This window comes from Megalopta genalis, chromosome 14 (genome assembly GCF_051020955.1).
Source record: "Megalopta genalis isolate 19385.01 chromosome 14, iyMegGena1_principal, whole genome shotgun sequence".
NCBI classification, from domain to species: domain Eukaryota; kingdom Metazoa; phylum Arthropoda; class Insecta; order Hymenoptera; family Halictidae; genus Megalopta; species Megalopta genalis.
In genome coordinates, this window is record NC_135026.1 from 9,935,665 (window position 1) to 9,954,012 (window position 18,348).

The 18,348-nt window shown below is 37.8% G+C and overlaps 1 protein-coding gene and 1 long non-coding RNA gene across 2 annotated transcripts in view; one reads left to right on the forward strand and one right to left on the reverse strand.

Annotated features, from left to right (window-relative positions):
- LOC117225758 (uncharacterized) overlaps positions 1-18,348 on the reverse strand; it is a 109,427-nt gene that overhangs the window by 71,489 nt on the left and 19,590 nt on the right. The gene's annotated exons all lie outside the window — the stretch shown is intronic.
- LOC117225761 (uncharacterized) lies at positions 2,314-18,207 on the forward strand. Its single transcript, XR_004491602.2, has 3 exons — positions 2,314-2,370; positions 8,618-8,775; positions 17,393-18,207. It is a non-coding gene; the product is annotated as an uncharacterized LOC117225761 (long non-coding RNA).

Here is an 18,348-nt window from a genome sequence, read left to right on the forward strand (position 1 = left end):
CGTGCACCGAAAATATGTGACTGTGCTCCGGTTCTTTGTGCATTTATAGTACGCGCGAGCTTACAAAGCGAACGGTAACGTTCGTGTTCGTAAAAGACGATAAATTATTCCAAAATGTTCACTATAGCGAATTATGATGTACTATAAAAGAATCGCAGTCCGTTTACATATGTATATGTATAGGTTAGGTATAAAGAATAGGTTAGGGCTGAGTTCGGTCTAAGTTAGATCTACCATAATTAATTAACAATTGAAAAGATGTCTTGTTATATTGTATACCAATGGGTTTTGTCCGTATAATGAATAAATTAATAAATAATTATTATTTACTGAAGTATGTAATTGTAAAATCACAACGTATTTTACATTTTAGTGAATATTCTGACGAATGATATAATCTAAAGTTTATTCTCTTGTCGTCGATGTACATATAACGAATTATATGTTATTCATTTCGCTGTCTTTGAAATTCTACATGTACAGTTACTCACAAAATTGAGCGTACATAAAAAACGGACATCTTCAAAAGTAAAAACACTATATATACTTTATTTGAATATTTCAGCACGTAATCCTTTAAAAGAAAATTTTTAAAAATTAACTATTTATCTATGTTTAACTAATAAAAATACTCTTATTTCATGCCTACAATATTGAGCGTACAGATATTATATTATAGGAAAATAATGAACTTAAACGTAATTTTTATATTTTGTTGTGTAACCTTTTTATCGATAATTGCTTTTAAACGCAATTTTTGTTATTGGAATATTCCTTCTTGGAATATTCTTCCATATAAGTTCTTCCTATTATTTGACCAATTTGTCTTAATGATTTGCTTTGTATATATTATTATTATTATTATTATTATTATTATTATTATTATTATTATTTTATATATATATATATATATATTAGAGACTGATATTTTTGTACGAAAAATATCAGTCTCTAATCGTTTGGAAGACATAGCGCTACCTTTTGCTAATAAACAGTGATAAATAACAATTGAGCGTAACATAACAACGCAATAACCTAGGGACAGCTGAACAAATTCGAAATCGACAAAAAATATATATTTTTCCAAAAATGTTACTTTTGAAAATTTCCGGTTTTGTTTATTTTCCAGCTAATCATCATTGTCAACTTAAGTGTATACTCAATTTTAATAGTAACTATATATTTTTCCATGTCTTCTGATTAATATCTATTAAAGTTTCTATGTATTTGACGGAGCAAAATTTTTGTCACGAATAATCAAAGTCATCATGGTTCTTTGAATTTTATTTTTGACTTCATAACATTATAGCTGTTACAGAGACGAATTCCAATGACCTTAATCCTTGTAAAAATGTTAAAATAATTGCGGACACTGGAAACTTTCCAGCCTACGTATGTATGTACACACTGTGCAACAGACGGGTCTGTTTGTCCTCTAAGACTCTAGAACTCGATGCTCGGGAGTCGTTTGTTTTGTTTACGTTAGAGCGCCGCCTGATCCAGTCTGTCGTCTACCTTTCATCGCACATGAATCATCAGTATTTAATGCGACTTCGACGATAGCGAGACGTGGTATGCAATTGTTATTCGAAAGTTGTGTAAAAAAAATAGTTAGTCTAGATAATAGTTAATCTTAACACGTTGAGCGCCACGTCAGCCATCGGTGGCTGACACTGGACTTTCCGTTCAGGCCGCGTCAGCCATCGGTGGCTGACACTGGACTTTCCGTTCAGGCCGCGTCAACCATCGATGGCTGACAGCGTGTAACATGAGAACTCTAAAATTTTACACTATTTTACGGAATTACAGAAATTATATTTAAAATTTACTTAATTTGGTATCATTTCAGGATTAATGGGATTCATTGTAACATGCAAACATAAAAATGGTTTTCCTTTACAAGTATTACAAAATGTTACAACACGCTTGGTCTTTCTCCTTGCCATCACTCTACCATCTTTTCTTACATTTTTGTCATAACACAATTTACAGTACTTTCGAACTTCAGAGACTTTTCCCGATTTTCTTTCGAGTTTGTGTTTTTTTCTGGATCTTCTTGCAATTCTGCTCGGTGGAATGTTTTCTTTGTCACAACTTGTAAGATGGACTGCTAATTGTTTCCGAAATTCGATAATTAATCCTTGTAAAAATGTTAAAATAATTGCGGACACTGGAAACTTTCCAGCCTACGTATGTATGTACACACTGTGCAACAGACGGGTCTGTTTGTCCTCTAAGACTCTAGAACTCGATGCTCGGGAGTCGTTTGTTTTGTTTACGTTAGAGCGCCGCCTGATCCAGTCTGTCGTCTACCTTTCATCGCACATGAATCATCAGTATTTAATGCGACTTCGACGATAGCGAGACGTGGTATGCAATTGTTATTCGAAAGTTGTGTAAAAAAAATAGTTAGTCTAGATAATAGTTAATCTTAATTAACATTCGAGCGTCTTGGTTTGGGTCAATTTGAACGGCGAGTATAAAGATTTCAATGAACGAATTTTGTCTAAGAATAGCTTGATAATTTCCTTTTAAAGAATTTCCATTAATCTGCATAATTTACTGGGTCATGCCTGAAATTATCATAATTTTTAAACAATCTTTTAAAAACATGTTGGTCTTCGATTTTGGCTGCCGGTGGACGAAGTGTTAAAAAGCACGTTGAACAAAATGAATAAATGAAATTAGAAACGATCCTAATCGTACTCATACATACATGTTATATTGTGGAAAAATAATTATTTTCAGTGCGACGCGATTTGTAATTATTTGCCGCGCAAATTCTGTCAATAATCGGGAAAATAATCGTGGCAACAAAAGAGAAAGAATGAAATTCGCCGCTGGGGCTCCCTCGGCGTGAACGTTTCAGAATAATTAACGAAGAAACGACACTTCCACTTGTCTCCGGTCTCTCGGATAATAAATTGCCCGTGTCAAAGAAATTTCACTTTGCATAAAGATCGTCGGTCCAATAATTAGCCGGCTAGAAAAATAACGCCCAGCAGCAGCAGCGGGCACTGATAACAGTGATTAAACATGGCCAGGCCATTATCTCGATGGAAAATGGTTTGTTTAATAGGAAAAGCGGCGGACTGGCCGTTCCCGGCTAGGAAAATAAATTCGTTCACGCGTCAGATATTCCGTCCTAGAAAGGACCGTCGAGCACTTTGCGCGGTAAACCGCGCCGAAACTGGGTCAAACCGGGTCAAACCCGATCGATGCAACGTATCAAACCGGATTAGGTAGGGCTAAAAGCAAACTATGCGAAACCGTTTAATTTAGACGACGTTATTTCCATGCCGGATCGATTGGAGCCGATCGAAATATCAAGAGCATGGAAACCGAGTGTTAGGGATTTGTATCGGACACGTGACTATCGACGATATTACTGATAGCAATATTCCAGCATTTTATTAAAAATTAAAACATTTACTCGAATCTCTATATCAATTTCACGCACAATATTTTGACATACATAAGTAACAATTTTAATAGATACTCATCATAATAGAAATAACTTCAAAATATTATCGATAAGTATCCGTAGTACTATCAATAATATCATTAAGACAACGTCGACATCGTTAAGACAAATAGAAAAAGACGAGGATAGACCGAAACGTGCTAATTGCAACGAGATCATTTTTAATTTATTCGTTTTAGTTGGATTTTATTGAAAATTGTATGTCGTGTGAATTCACGTGTGAAGTTTTGTTTCTTCTATGTAGTCATTTGCTTTCGTCTCTAGTTTTTGATAATAGAAGAATCAAATTTTATTTCGTTTTGGAATAAATATTCATATTTATTAGATTATGTATAAAATCAATATTATCGATAGCCGATAGTAATTCCTAAGGCGATTTCAAGAAACTTTTTCCTTAGCAAAAATGTTCTCCGCGGCTTAGTTAACGAGTTATAAACGAAAAACGCGGACCAATTAGAGCGTGAGCACGGCTGGCGCCCCGCCTCGGCGCGGTCCGCGCGCCAGCGAGCGCGACACGGTATTGGCCGCGAGAGCGTGGCGCCAGCCGTACTAACTCTCTGATTGGCCTGTGTTTTCCGCTAATAACTCGTTAACGAAGCCACGGACAACATTTTCGCAAAGGAAAAAATTCTTTCAAATCACCTCGGGCATCACCTCGCCACTTCTTTTCGGGTGTAACGGGAATTTCCGGATATCCTGAATATATTTGTATACTTTCGGAGACGAAGCAGATGCAAACGCATACACGGCGTGCATCGGTGCACGCTTGCGAAATCGTCGTTCCGGCGGGTGACATTTTTCATGCCGAGCTGATTCCGTATTAAACGCTTCTTGCGTCTTAAATGCACCGTGCACGGTCTTTCTCCTGCCGAAACGAAGTATTACAATGTGCACGAGACGCACTGCGAGAAAGTCAAACGACGTCGCAATGCATTCTGCCTCGGGATCGCTTCTTCCTCAAGCCAGACACTGTTCACACCGAACAATGCCGAACGATTCTCTCTCTCTCTCTCTCTCTCTATCTCTCTCTCTCTCTCTCTCTTCCCCACCCCCTCACTCTCTGTCTCTTCTTTCTCTTTCGTCACCGCGACTCTCTCTTTCTCCGATGCGATAGCGAAACAGCTGGTCGTGCTTCAGGAATTATTCGTTCGATCGAATTTGCTTCCTGCGATTACGACTGCGCTTGACGATGCTTCCTGATGGTCAGTGAATGTCGTTCGTCGCCACCGACTTCCAGGTACATAATGCACTGAACGTTACACAGTGATTCGATTTGTTTTGTTACGTACGGAGAGTAGTTTCGTTTGTTTTGGAACTTCTCCAAAATCTCTCTCCGGAAAATCTATTACGCTGCACTGTTTGTTTGTACAGGGTGTTCGTTTTATATCGAGCACACGTCGTGCCTGTGTTACGCCTGATATTGGAAGCAAATATGTACGTGAAAAATTGCATGATTTCATGGGACGAATGTAAAGGAAATTTTAAATCGAATTTTCGAAGTTCGCTGTCGATATTTTAATAGCATTCGAAGTCACCTAACAGTCATGATATTATACATGGATGAATTCGTTTCTTTTTTTTGCGAGCTACAATATTGCATCCACGAAAATGCATTGTTTAAGAAATCGACAATGACCTTGAAAAAATGTTGTTCTACCTTCATATCCGTCCTATAAAATCATACAATTCTTTACCTACACATTTTTTCTAACATCAGTCATAACAGAGATATTACGTGTGCTCAAAATCAAATGAACACCCTGCAGAGAAAGAATGACTGCGATCCAATTAGATGCAGCCGGAACAAAACATGATTGCGAGGTGATTTCATGTATCTTTTTCAATTTGTGAAAATATTAATTGCGACTTAATTGACGAGTTATCAGCGAAAAAGGTGGACCAATCAGACAGAGGAGATTTGGATAAAAATTGACCAACTTCGACTGACAATAACTCCGCGAAAAATCATCGTAGGATAATGATCTTCTTTTCAAATTAAAGCTTGAGGCCTCTATTTCAAGATAATGTTCCTCGATTTTAAGTTCGATGCACTCTCACCGCTTCATCCCTTTAAATGTGACACCATGTTTATCGTAATAGAAATTGCAAAATTCGACGAAATGCACGGACTTGGTCAATTTTTGTTCGGAGATACTACTCGCAGTCAAATGAAAATTGTTCCTTCCCCTTTGATCTAAAAAAAAAAAGAAGAACGTGGCTGCGATTTTGATTCACTAAGTTACAGCACCTTAAAGTAACCCTTGTCAATCTCACGCATAAATCATCTGGAAAGGAGTTTTTAACCCCTTACTTCCCGATTTTGAGCAACTTTTGGGATACCCTGTAGTGATAATTCCTGTCACAAACACCCTCCTAAAAACGGTCGAACCTAAAAATCGTCGAGCCGGTGGACGTTCTCACAAAACTCTCCGTCGATCTCCTCTCGATCCGGCAGAGTGTAGATCCAAGATTGTTTCGCGCGAAGGCAGAGATAATGCGACGCTCGTTGCTCCGTGATTTTGAAACGCGTCCGTTCGTAGAAAGCACGCGGCGCGGCGTCACGCGACGTGGACTGTCCTAGGATCGCGTCTCGGTCCCGGCGATGCTCGGAATAATAAATCATTCCCACAACCCCGGCGCCGTTCGCTTTTCCGCTGCTTTCGTACCCGAGATGCTGGCCGTTCGATTACGGGACGATAACCGCGTGAACTACCGTCGTGTGCCGGAAGGGGAGGGACCGCCGCCTTCGAAACTTTGGCCTAATCCCACTGTAATGACTCCATTATCTTTCATCGGGTCGGGGAAACTCGGATCGCCGTATCTCGAACCGAGTTCATCCACTGTCCACAGACTCGAGAACAATCAGCCCTTTGATCCGAGCCTATCTGTCCTCCTCGTTATTGCTTCCAGTTGTTGATAAACTGCGATCGCGATGCTGTGACATTAAAATAACTGCGGACTTGTGCGTCGATGAGAACCACCTTTCTATTTTATCTATTCTATTGGGTTGGCAACTAAGTAATTGCCGATTTGTTCGATGAAATACAAAATTTTTTTTGAACGAAGTTTAATCTGTAATGTATTTTCCATTTTGTTCGACGACCTTTTGCCATCTCTCTGACAACTTGAAAATTCCACGCTCGTAGAAAGTCTGATCCTTTTCGGCCAAAAACTGAGTTAAGTGAGATTTTACAGCGTCATCGTCATTAAAAGTTTTACCACGAAGGGAGTTGTCCAGGGGTCGAAATAAGTGGTGATCCGATGGCGCGAGATCAGGGCTATATGGTGGGTGTAACATCAATTCCCAACCAATATCCATCAATTTTTGCCGAGTGGACAAAGGCGTGTGCGGCCTAGCATTGTCCTGCTGGAAAATGACACCTTTACGATTGACCAATTCTGGTCGCTTTTCCTTGACCGCTGCATTCAATTTGTCCAGTTGCTAACATTCGCGGATAATAAAAAATAACATAATAATAATAATAATAATTTTATAATATAACATTTACGGATATCATAAAAATGGGAGTGAGAGACATCTATAACTGAAATCGGCAATTATTTAGTTGCCAATCCAATATATTTGCAAAACCAATAGTTGTTGTCATAATTTGTAAAATAGTATTGCAGATATTTGTATTATATTATTGTGTTTTTATTTTGGTCGCTTTTCCTTGACCGCTGCATTCAATTTGTCCAGTTGCTAACATTCACGGATAATAAAAAATAACATAATAATAATAATAATAATTTTATAATATAACATTTACGGATATCATAAAAATGGGAGTGAGAGACACCTATAACTGAAATCGGCAATTACTTAGTTGCCAACCCAATATTTGAATCTTATTTCATTCTACAGTGTGCCCCAAAATTATGTTACTTCCGGGAAATGAGGGGATCCTGAGGTCATTTGATGAAACTTCTTTCTTTGCGAAAATGTTGTCCATGGCTTCGTTAACGAATTATTAGCGAAAAACGCGGGCCAATCAGAGAGCGAGTACGGCTGGCGCGCTACGCGTGCCAGTGAGGGCGACACTGCATTGGCCGCGTGGACGTGGCGCCAGCCGCACTCGCTCTCTGATTGGCCCGCGTTTTTCGCTAATAACTCGTTAACGAAGCTATGGACAACATTTTCACAAAGGAAAAAGTTTCTTCGAATGACCTCGGGAACCCCTTGTTTCCCGGAAATAATATAATTTTAGGACACTCTGTGTACACGCTGCTTTTTCGATCATCTTTTGTCCACTGTTTTGTAGACCAAATTAAACGCTCCTCTGTGCATCGTATCCGAATAACAGCAAAATTCCGTGTACGGCAATGTACACACGCGACGGCGGTCGAGTCATAAATAACTTCCGATGCGGTTAGGTAGAATCTATTGTTCGTATCCACCCGCTAGGAAACACCGGGACAAACAAGTTTTTGCTTTCACCAAATAAATAAGAGGTCGATATAAATAAAATAAAATAAATAAATAAATAAAAATAAAATATACGTCTAATACAAAAACAGAAGTTATTTATGACTCGACCTAATAATCGGCAGTTTTCGGTCGAGCATGCGAAAAAACAAAAATTAGAACAGCAAGAACGATGCGATGTAACGTTGTTAATTACCCTAATTTCGTTCGCAGCGAGAAACGAAATCCAGAAGACAGATCCGAGGGTCACGTTCGCGTAGGGCGAGAACGTAACGAGCGTTTTCCTATCGCGAATTAGCGCGCGATCATTGGTGGCACACGAAATATGTTATCAGGCCGCGTAATCAGAAAGCAAGACGACTCGTTACGAAATCCGAAATCACGGCGATACCAGGCTGCGTCGAATTATACACCTCTCGCAATAAAACGTAACAACGATCGACGCGCGATCGCAGTCCGTCCGGCGTGTTACGAATGTATTCTGTTCGATAACGCTCGGTGCCGATGACCTCGCTCCGGATTCCGATTTACGAGCTGCTTCGCGATTCCGACGGAATTATCGGTGCTTCGAAATTTCCTCCTGCTCATTCATGCCAGGAAATTCTTCTTGCACGTTGCGTGACGCAACTCCGACATTTCTCTTACGATTTTGCTGTCTCGAATTTCATTTGTGCACGGTGAATAAAATTTGTCCGAAATCCTTTCAGGTGTTATCTCTCAGACTGGTTCCATTTGATGGAAAGATAATCCCTACAAAAGGGATTTTCATTATCCTCAATCGGATAATGGAAACGGCGGTCGACGAAGATTCGAAGTTTCGAGTTTTTGCGATCTCTTGGAGTTTTCAACGAATTTCTCTAAACGGGTACGTTTTATCAAAATTTTGTTCCAATAAAATTGAAAGATAATGTGGTTCTCTAAGAGTTTGTTCTATAACATTTTTTTCATACTCCTAACCGTTGTCGAGATAAGAACCATGCCAGCAGGTGGCTACCGCTCCCGCTTCTACCTGATTCGTTATCGACCCGTACAGGATTTTTATTATAATACTTTAAATCTAAGTATCTCGCAAAAATACCTATAATACTTCAAAAAAAATTGTAAGTATTCAAGTGTTTACTTTTAAATACTTTTTTTATTTTTGATTCCTCAATATTTTTCATACTTTTTATACGTTTTATACATGATCGATAAAAATGGCTAATATTCTTATATTCTGTACAATTTATTAAAATTATTAAAAAAGGAAAGACAATGTTGTCTGCCTTACGTTTCTTCCAATTAACGCGAATTTTTATTTCACATAATAATCCGCCGTGCAACTGTAAAAAGCATAAATAATCAATGTTAAAAATTGTCTTCATTCTCAAATAATAAATCCTTAACAACAAATGCAACAAACCTGTCAATTTTAAAGTACCGCTCACCAAAAATTACGTTTTCCGTTACACCCGGTACAGAACGATAATTTCTTGGAAAAAAGCTGGACCTAAATTACGAGAAAATATTTTTTTACATAAATTTGAGACTTCGCTTAAAATACAATTATTTTTAATTATTCGTGTTATATTAATACGAGACGGAGTAAGTCGAAAGGATCGATTTGATAATCGGAGATCTCGGTGTCGGAAAGTCAAAAGAGAATTGTCCGACAAGACTCTTTGTGGAAACGCGCGAGGAACGAAATTTTCTGGTGAAAAATCGCGAGAGGGAGATTCCAGTTTTTCGCAGCCAGACCAGGAAGTCGGCTAAAGTCGCGGAAGAAGCGTGACAACGTGCCGGTCGCGAGAATCATAAGGAAAACGTGGAACGCGGTCTGGAGTGGCCGAGATAAAAGAGACTGAAGACGGTAACCGTGAAAAATGCAGTTATTATTCAAGAGAACTGGCGCCGCGGAATATTGAAGAACACAAAGGGTGGAGAGAAGCTGGAGTGAGAGAGAGAGAAAGGTCTGCAAAGGGCAAGGGAGCCCGTTGAACGTGTACAGGGTGTCCAAGAATTCCCGTTGTACTCGGAAAGTGACGATCCCCGAGGTGATTCCTGAGGCGATTTCAAATCACTTTTTCCTTAGCGAAAATCTTCTTTGCGGCTTCGTTAACGAGTTATCAACGGAAAACGCAGGCCAATCAGAGAGCGAGTACTTCAGACGCCACGCCCTCGCGGTCATTGACACTGCCGTAAGACGGCTGACGCGATTCGGCGCGACGCTGTATCGGCCGTGAGGGGCGTGGCACCAGCCGTACTTGCTCTCTGATTGGCCCGCGTTTTTCGCTAATAACTCGTCAACGAAGCCGCGTAGAAAATTTTCGCTAAGGAAAAAGTTCCTTCAAATCGCCTCAGGAATCGCTACTTCCAAACTGTTTGAGGCCTTGTGGGACATACTGTATATTAATACTTTGCACTCTGATGCATCAGTAAAAATTGTTATATCACATTCCAAAATAATTTGTACATTATCAAATTTGTTTATATTTAAAAAAAAACGGTTGAAAGCGTAACTGTTGTAGAACATTGTGGTGCTCTCATTGAATCATTAGACTCGATGAGACTAAAGATGACTTAGTGAGTCATTAGATTCATTAGACTAAACAATATCTTTGGGACATCCTGTATACAAATTTACAATGAACATTTTCGCCGAGGAAAACGTGATTTCACCTAAGTAATAATCTTGTTACGGTTTACGGGAGTTTTGATATAACGGGAGTTTTCGGACACCCTGTATGTCTGGCCGGGTTAGGTGCCATGCCGTCTGTCTACCGTACGAGCCGAAACAATAGCGAGTGCACTTTTGCCCGACTGCCATGCCGGCTGAATGCGCGCCAAGACGAGCCATTGCCAACATTAATTTGACAATAATTACTTCCGACCAGTTTGAAACGCTGCGAGGGACCACCGCCGCCCGTTTCCCAGTTTGTCACGGATATCAAGGATACGCGAATTTTTACACGTTTTTCCGCTTTGCGAGAGCCCCAATTATCCGTAGACGAGACCGGTAAAAAGAGCTTTCCTGAGAATAATGCTTTCAAACCAGAAATAGTGAGGAATTTAATATTTAGGGTAGTGGAGCCAGTTACTGTGGTGGGACTGATTTCTGTCCCTTTTCTTTGTTTCCGGGCATAATTTAACTTATATTTATCGAAAGAAAACATGTTAAATTTTTTTGTTCACTATTTCACTGTTTCAATGTTTCACTATTTCACTACTTTACTGTTTCATTTTTTCGCTATTTCAATATTTTACTATTTCTCTGTTTTACTGTTTTATCAACTTACTATTTTACCAATTTACTATTTTATCAATTTAATATTTTATCAAATGATTATTTACCTATTTACTATTTTATCAATTTATTTGCTTTTTATCAATTTACTATTTTATCAATCTACTACTTTAGGAAATTACTATTTTATCAATTTATATATATTTTTTACCAATTTACTGTTCTATTAATTTATTATTTCACAAATTGGTAAAAATGAAATAAATTGAGAAAATAATAAGGTTAAACAGTAAATTGAGGAAATAGTAAATCGGTTAAATGATAGGTTGGTAAAATAGTACATGGTGTAATAGTATTGTTGTAAAATAGTAAAGTGGTAATACAGTAAATTAGTAAAGTAATAATATGCTAAATAATTTACTATATTAATTAATTTACTGTATTACCACTATATATATATAGTACATTGATAAAATAGTGAAATATTGGAATAATGAAGTAGTAAAATAATGAAATAGTGAAACAGTGAAATAGTGAAATAGTGAAATAGTGAAATAGTGAAATAATGAAACAGTGAAATAATTAAATAATTGAATAATAAAATTACGAAATTATAAAGTAGTGATACACTGATACCGTAAAATGGTAGAATCACAAAATAATAATACAATAAATAATTGTCACGTTATTATTTTCATTTCTCCCCGGGCCATTAAACCGAGGCTTTCCCATCTGTGTAAGTAATTACACTACCGACTGTTATCTACGAAGCAAAACGATAGTCCAGTTTCTAAAACGACGAAGCATCTGAGCTGCCGATTGAGGGAATTTTCACTTGTTTTCTGAACCGTGACCGATAAGATCATTTGCAAGTTCCGTGGAATAATTCGATCAACGTCCGACCGACCGGATGAAAAAGGGAAACTGCGCATTCGATTTTCCGGAATCGCAGGAGCATTGGCACCGGTCGCGGGCTACTGGACCCAACGTACAGCAATAACTATCGCGGTCTATACGCGACCGACGGGATAAACGCGCGGTGGTACAACTCGAAAGCGCGGGACTACCAGTTTCGCAGCATTAATTAACCGACAAACTGGTTGCGCCGTGTTCAGGACTAGATTCCGTAGGTGAGGTTATCGTAAGGTTCCTGGCGCGGCTACAACGAGTCATTCGCAATGATACAAAGCAAATCGACGCAAGAACAACCCCACGGTCCTCTCTCCGACGTTTTGCCTGCGAAACGAGTTTTAATTTGACTACATTGACGCCGAGAGTGTTGCTCCATTAGCGTTCATGCTCGTCGTTCGATGCTGAAACAAGTTTCGAGACCACGGGACCGAATAACAACACGTTGCGTGTCGTCTTCTATTATTCGTGGAGCCTTTAGAATTTCGGAACGTAATGGAGAATATTTATTTATCTGTTTGTTCAGTAGATTTGTATGGGAAATTACCCAATTTTCATTGTGTGCAATTTTAATGAGTCGCAAATGGTGTAACAATAATAATTTTTCAGTAATTTTCGTCCCATTTTGATCATTATAGCATCAACGGATAGCCGAGGTTTTTCCGATTAAAACGAGTCCGAACACGACGGAAAACGGATTACTTTTTATCAAAAACCTTATACCGGGTGAATCGCGTAATACGCACATCCGAAATAACTTGCGAACTCCGAAGCCTCATTTACATACGAAAACCTCTTCTCTCCTTTGAAACCATGTATTTCACAATTTTTAATAAGAAGCGTAATTTAAAAGTTCCAGCGGTTATGAAAATTATGCGACTTGCTCGATATAATGATAAGCCCTTCGATGAAACGTGGTCCAATTTCTATCGTGTTTGGACTCATTTTAATGGGCAGAATCTCAGCTATCCAGCGATGTTATAATTCTAAAGCTAAGATGACAATTGCCGGAAGTGAAATTGTAAAAAAATTCTCTGCTCACTCTAAACGATTCGATAAAATCAAAATTCGAAGTACATTTGTTTACGTTATTTTTGCACGATTCGTGGATAAGTACCCGTAACTTTATCACCCTGTTGAAATGATCTCCAAATGTTCTTAAATCGTTTGGAAAAACTGTGCTGAATTTTCAGGGATGATTTTACCGCTCTAAAGTCCATCGCTAACAAAGGAAACCGTCTATAAGATCAGATCAGAATTTTATATTATATTATATATTATATATTTATATAATAAATATATATAATATAATATATAATAATATATAATAATAATATATAATAATATATAATAATATATAATAATAATATATAATAATATATAATAATATATAATAATAATATATAATAAATATATATATTTATTTATATTTATAAGATCAGAATTTACGTTATTTCTGATCCGAACCCTATTTCCCAAGACCGGCGGTCTAAATTATGCGCAGAAATCGCGCGTAATCGATGCAAATAAATGAATGGATAAATGCAAGCAGATTGGTTCAAGAGTACCAAGTGCGAACGCAGACTCGACAAACAAGTCGGAAAAGGTTATTACGAAATTTGTTTGCCAGATCTCGCATTCCCCGTTGCGGATCGACGAAGCTTAGATCGCGTACGAATCTCCATGGTTTTTCCTCGTCTTTTTATACATGTTGCCACGTTGTTGCTCGTTTTCAAGTGCGTGCTCTCGACGAGCGCGTACCGCCGGCCGGCTGGGCACGCGTTTACGCCCGATTCGATTTGTTTCTGTTTGATCCGCCGCGAATCGAACCGCGAAAGCCGCGAGCACGGCCAACCGTCGAATCCGCCGACTTTCTATAATAGCATCGTAACGATATCGTGTGCCAACGCAAATAGCGACGTCGTAAAACTCTGTAACAGTGTACAGATTACGGTCCCGCGAGCGACCGGGAATTTCTTTCGGATAGAAAACGGAGATCGAGAGACGGCGATCCGCGTCTGGTGAAAATGATCGAAAATTCGAGGCGACGCACGTGGTGGTCCGAAAAGCGGTACTTCGTGGCCAAAATTCAATTTCTCGACTTTTTTATATTTGAACTTTGTTTTCCTGTTTTAGTCGCAACTTCTTGGAACTTCGAGATCCAAAATATTAACTTCGGGTCCATTTGGACCCAGAGTTACAAATATTCCATTTAAATTTTAATTTTGTTACAGTTACGAGTAATTATAAAATCATTGTTATTGAAACTAATATACAAATGAAAATTAATGCTAAAGATTTGAATGGATCTAGCCGTGGTGGCTGCCATAATTATTATTTTATTATATATATTATTATATATTTATTATACATATTATTATATATATATAAAATACCGAATTTGTATATTTATGTATATTTTTTTATATGTTGTAATCGGTGCTACAATAGTTATTTTGCTGATTTTTATATATATATATTTTTTTTTAATTATATAAGTAACATTTTGTATTAAATCGAAAGTCTTTTGTACTTTGACATTTATATTATATATATGTACTCTACTTTAATATACCGTAAAGGATTTTTTCCCTTCAATGTGTATAATATAATATAATAATAATATTATTATATTATATTATAATATAATATTGACTGATATAATAACTATAATAATAATAACTTAAAGTCTTAATAATAATTTTGACTTCTACACCATATATTACATATATAATATAATATAATAATATAATAATAATATTATTATATAAAAGTACAATTGACTTTGACTGTGATAATAACTATAATAATAATAACTTAAAGTCTTAATAATAATTTTGACTTCTACACCATATATTACATATATAATATAATATAATAATATAATAATAATATTATTATATAAAAGTACAATTGACTTTGACTGTGATAATAACTATAATAATAATAACTTAAAGTCTTAATAATAATTTTGACTTCTACACCATATATTACACATATAATATAATATAATAATATAATAATAATATTATTATATAAAAGTACAATTGACTTTGACTGTGTGATAATAACTATAATAATAATAACTTAAAGTCTTAATAATAATTTTGACTTCTACACCATATATTACATATATAATATAATATAATAATTATTAAGACTTTAAGTTATTATTATTATAGTTATTATCACAGTCAAAGTCACTTGTACTTTTATTTCGCGTTCTTTAATAATTCGGGGATACAGAAGTGAAGACATCTATACCTATATCGAATAACACCAGAAAACAGTTCCTAAACGGAGGAGGACGAAACGAAGATTTCGTGGCCGCGGAATCTGCGCGGAGCTTTTCCCCAGGGTATTGCCTAGTGAATTATTCGAGTCGGTGTCAGATAGCGTTATTAGCGGAGGCAACGGGTCGCCTGTCTCCAATTAACTATTCAACGATCCAGCGAAGGCCAGCTGGTGTCTCGGCAGTGCGCAATCGTCGAGCGACGGGGTCCGCGATCGCAGGATCGAAAAATCCCGGATCCATGAACACGATCTCTCTAAACCGGAGGATGAAGGATCTCGGCGGAAAAGCCCATGAATCACACAGGTGGCCCGGTGGTTGCCGAAGCGGGCGATAAATTTGGCCGCGATAGCCGAGAACTAGGAGAATTCCGGACGATCGAAATGGAAATGCCTGAACACGGCCGATACACGTGACAAAAGGAGAAAGTTCATTCAGCGGCGAGTGAATGAGGAACGACGACGCGAAATTGTCGGCCGCTCGTTTGTCCGTTTTCCTTGCGTTTCGCAATTATCGACGTCCACGCGTAACGGTCTCCGTTATGAAATCGTCAAGAATTTCGTGTTCGCGTTCCTCGGTCCGCGTGGGTGCGGCACGCGAGTCCTGCTACGCAATTACGATTCCGTCGCAAACGTTATCTAACCGGCCGTAAACGCCTGCCGACACTTTCTTCGACGGTGTTGACGCGGGACGCCGGGTCCGGGCTGGCCCGTCACCCGAGGACGCGCAGAATGGTCTGGGGACCCACTTTGTGTGGCCAAAATTATCTTAACACGTTCCCTGCCGCGTGGGGCGTATACGCCCCACGCTGAACTTTCCGTTCAAGCCATTTGGTATTATCATTGTAAAATGAAGAATTTTTTAAAAATTCATTATGCAGTCAATTATGGACATCTTAATACTATTGCTGATGCCCTCATTTAATCGTGGGGCGTATACGCCCCACGCGGCGTGATGGGCAATTTTTCTTTACTGTAACTTGTTTTAACTGCATTTCTCTTATTCCGATCAGTCATTTATTCGCGTGTCGTTGACACAATACTTACTGCTTCACTGAAGCTGGGATTGATTTATAGTTCTATAGTACTGTAAAAGTTGTAACATTCTGCGATAGTTGTGTGGATAAACCACACTTATGTTTGCCATGTTTTAACAAAGTTCATCGTAACATCCCTTTGTAATCGCATACAAACTTGAATTTAACTAAAATGTTATATTTTAAACTAATATAGGCATGATAAAAAAATTATATGTGGGGATGCAACTCGCTTGGAATAATAATGATCAGCCAGGTATTTGTTAAAGTAATTCCTAGAAAAATAAATTTATTGGTTTGCTGTGTTATGCATGTTAAACTATACAACCTTTCCTTGATAATTATGATTTTTGCACTATTTTAATTATTGTAAAGCATACGCCAGAAACAAAATAATACAAATGTAATGCGTGGGGCGCATACGCCCCACGCGGCTTGAACGGAGAGTCTTCAAAAAACGGTCTGGCAGGGAACGTGTTAAGGTCGTTTCGACTGCTTAGACAGGCGACAAAATACTGTTCGCATTTATTTGTTAAGATTATTCTGCACGCGAAGGTTGCAGGAGGTTGCACCTAAACTTGACCTTTTCTTCTTAGCAATTGTTTAAGCTTTTGTATAGAAAAAGGTTCGATGCTTACAACTCTCGACAGTTTTTCTAAAACTCTTCCCAAAGTTCGAATCGTTATAAATTTGAGGATATTTGTTATTTCTTCTTTCTTCGACGGTGTTGACGCGGGACGCCGGGTCCAGGCTGACCCGTCACCCGAGGACGCACAGAGTGGTCCGGGAACCCACTTTGTGTGGCTAAAATTATTTTAAGCTTGATTCTAGACGCGAAGGTTGCAGTTTTTCTTAACAATTGTTTAAGCTTTCGTATAGAAAAAGGTTCGATGCTTACAACTCTCGACAGTTTTTTTAAAACTCTTCTAAAACTCTTTAATGTTCGAAAACGTGCAATTAAACCAAATGTTTGAAACTTTAATCTCAAAATTTTAACTTTACAACGTTACATTTCGTTACAGAGTTATCTGATGAGAGCAACGACGAAGTATCGAAGTTTCGAAGAGACACCGAATTCATGAAAAGAAACATTTCTTCCGAGAATTAACGTTGAGAAATTCATTTTTGGCCAACCATCGTCTCGTCCCAGACCACTGTGAATTGACAGTCTGTTGAACACCGACGGTCGCGCAAGAATGTCGACGCAGAACACGGAATATTCAGCTTCGAACATGCTTCGTTCGGATAATGGATTGCTCGGATACCAGAGCACTGGAATAACGGGTGCTTGACTGCACTGCGATTGATATATCATGGCTTGCCAGTGGTACCGATCGCTATTCCAGCGGGTCAAATGTCCCAAAACAGACTGTATTTTATATCTGCGAAATGAGCACCTACTTTAACCCTTAAATGCATATTGTTGCCAATTGTCTACATTCCAGTTCCACTTAATTTTATTCAAAAACCTGAGTATGTGCGTTTCTGAACACACGTTGATAACAATAGACAACAGACCATGTGAGAAATAAAAGACTTGACATTACTTTTGGCGAGTAAGTTATATGTTTTTTGACATTTGAATGTGGTGTAACCTTCAATGTGTTACTTGGAGAGATATTTTCTTTTTACGAGTTTAAAAATTGCTTTGTGTCACAACAAAAATCGCAATTGCTTTGCTGCATTTCATTGATAAATAATGTGAAAATTCCTATACTAATAGATAATATAAATACATGACCATTTGTTCACGTTTACAATAATTTTAGTAATAAACGCATATTGTTGCCAAAAGTCTACATACAACTTTTTTTCAAAATGAATACTCAATATATTACTTAGATTTTTTTATTTATTTTTTACGTAACCTATGACTACATTCCTATAAAAAACGATTTTTTAAAATAATATCTCAGCCGTAGGTACGTTTACTTTTCTCTTCACTCATGTTTATTGAAACTTTCGGAACAAGGTTACA